Source organism: Athene cunicularia (genome assembly GCF_003259725.1).
Source record: "Athene cunicularia isolate RWA chromosome 2 unlocalized genomic scaffold, athCun1 chr2_part1, whole genome shotgun sequence".
NCBI classification, from domain to species: domain Eukaryota; kingdom Metazoa; phylum Chordata; class Aves; order Strigiformes; family Strigidae; genus Athene; species Athene cunicularia.
In genome coordinates, this window is record NW_020799095.1 from 60754590 (window position 1) to 60757620 (window position 3031).

Consider the following 3031-nt stretch of genomic DNA (forward strand, 5'->3'; position numbering starts at 1 on the left):
CCCCCCTTAATACATGAAATTGCGAAGGCGTTCATGATCCTACCCTCACAACATCCCATGAGGTCAGCAGCAATACCCATTTTACAGCTGGGATACTGAGTCACCAGGAGAGTGACTTGTCCAAGGACAGGCAACAGAGGCTCGTGGCACAGCCAGGAACGATGGCCAATGTGCTTGAGATTTGTTACTTTACCCACAGGTTACCTCTCCAGAGATCAGATTTGTCTTCTGGCAGCTGGAAACAGCCTATGGAGATTTTCCCCTCTACCTTTCCCAACTGCCTGTTCCTCCTCAGCCCCCAGTCTCAGTTTCGTCTGTGTCCTCTCCCTTTCCTTTGGCAGCCCTTGCATGCAAGCTGCCTCATCTGGCTGGGTCCACGTCCTGGCTCCCTGTGAGACAGTTAGTCACATCCTTCTCTTTGAAGCTCGCCTGGAAATCTTTTCACCTCCTCATGACTGCTGCCGAGCATTTTGTGGGACACCACACTTGGAGATGCTGCATTAAGAGCTGCCACGGGGTGAACAGGCAAACTCACAAACTGCTGCCAGAGTTGGATGCTGCTGACAATTCTGGCAGTCTCACATTGCATCTGTCTGAGCAGTTTAGATGTCAAACGACCGACAAACACGGGTGACTGGACCCTATGGCTTCCAGAGATGAGGTGGTGATGCCCAACATCTCCATTAGAGATTGCACCAAGGCTAATGATGGTACTGCTCACTTCCAGTGCCACCTAGGAATTACCTCGCTGGCCATCAGCTATTGGTGATTTGGACTTCCCTTTGAAGAACCTGCCCCTGCTTTTAACTGGGAACAACTCTGTCAATACTGACTGGTTGGTGTCACTCACATGTACGCCCTCCAAGAAGAGACCCGATCTGCCCAGTTACTCCCCATCCCAAGGCGAGCCCCGCAGGATGCACCTCCCAAAACAGAGTGGTCACGTACTTTCAGAAACTTGCAAGCATCCAACCAACAAGAAACCGTGTTCAGCTGCTTGCATCAGGATGACATGCCCAACTTGGCCTTTTTACTTGCTGCTACAAGATGAGAGGATGTAATTAATGGTGAGGGAATGTCTATATCCACGGGTTTGGAGAGACAAGCATATGAAGCAACGATTCTCAATTTAGAACTTGCTTAGTCCTTGCTTGTGGGTGCAATGACCAGCTGAAACCCAGGTCCCTCCCGTGCTGTCTCAGGGACAAGCTGACCTGCAGGCAAGATGCAGCAAGGTGGCTTCCCCCCGGGCTCACAGCTAAGGACAATAAAGGAGGATGAGGAAGAGCAAGGGGAAGGACACAACCAGGATGAGCAGCATCAGGGTAATAGAAAACAGAAATTACACTGAAGAGAAACAGCAAAGGGAATATTCAATGCTTCCTGCCAGATACAGCCCCACATCAGGACATGACGTGGCACGGAGCTGTCCCACCTGGCAGGGGGCTCAAAATGAGCCCAAACATCACTTTTTGTGTTCCTTTCCAACCTCAAGTCAGCTACGGTGGCCTGACCTCCACTCACCTCAACTACAAAATATGCAGTTTAAAGCGATATAGACAGACTCTAGTCTAGTCCTTTAAATCAGTGTTTTCTTATATCCCGCTTCTAAAAAGTCAAACACAAGCCACAAGAAGAAGAAAAACCCAGCAAAACATCTACCAGAGAGCACCAAAAGTAGCAGCAGGTATGATGCTTGACTGCGAGTACCCTTTCACAATATATAACTTGCCCGATATAGTTACAATAGTATTTTCCTGTTTTTTAGAACTTTCTTCCTTTACCCCTGCCCTTGTCCGAATACCCTACACAATCACAGAAGCTGACTAAACTGATTACAGGGGAAACATTCAGACTGATTTCGTTATCAGGCTTGGCAGAATAAACAACCTGAAAAACACAAACAAGGAAACCTTTTTTTAATCCTTCAGATTAAGTAATTTATCTTTTTCTGTTGTAAGAAAGGCACATTCAGAAAGAAATACTTGTAAGTTGATGGTGTCCTCCTTAGCTGCATTCAGAAGCGTCCCTACAGCATCACAGGATGGAAAAAAGCCTACATTAAGCTTGTATGAAGCAAGTATAAAAGTTTAACGAGTTGGAAAGTTTTTCTGGCTATGTATCTTCCCATGATACAATGGAGGGTGTTTTTTTTTTTTCTTTGTGGGAGTGGTGAGATATTTAAGTTCTATATACTCATTGTCACCCCATCAAGTTAATAATCAACTGTTTTCATTCAGCAAGACAGCTTAAAAATATAAAATGCCAACAGTTCTTCTCTGGGGGCTTTTTACCCCCTGGAAACTGTTCATTTTTAACAAAGAAGTCAAGTTTTAGAACAGTAAAATTTGAAAAGGCAAGATCTGAGCTGCCGGTTCCCAGGATTACTCAGTCTGTATTGCTATCACATTACAATGCATCAGATGACCTTGTGTTCAAAATGCAGACAGGACACGCCAAAATGCAAGGCAACAGCAAAAAAGATAAATAATTTCTCAAACTGCTTTCCTATTATTATTTTTTTCATGTTAATTCATTCAGGTCCATCTGATTAGTGAAACGTGAAATCCAAAGCTAACTTCCATCTGAAGATGGACACATGCACGTCCCAACTGCGCAAAGCCCTTGCAAGAAAAATCAGGCAGCTTACAGCCAGGGCAGGTTGAAAGCAAGCAGCCCTGAGCAGTGCTGGCCTCCCACAACCTCGCCCCAATGCTGGCTGGAACATCAGGACCAAGACAGGCAAAACCAGGGACTGTAGGGTCACAACACAAATTATAGCCATATAAAATTCATCCTCATGCTCAGACTCTGTTATCCTGAACATCACTACTCATTTGCTGGAGTAGCTCCTTGGAGATTACAGATCCAGGCATGCACGTAGCAGAGTGAGTTGGGAAAGGAGATTACAAACAGAGGTTTTAGCCCATCACTGGTGTACATCCTCTGAGCCAAAGGGACTGTCTGCTCCACCATGCAGGTCATTGCCCCCATCCTGGCAGGGGCTTTGGTTGCTCCTTCACTTGCAACA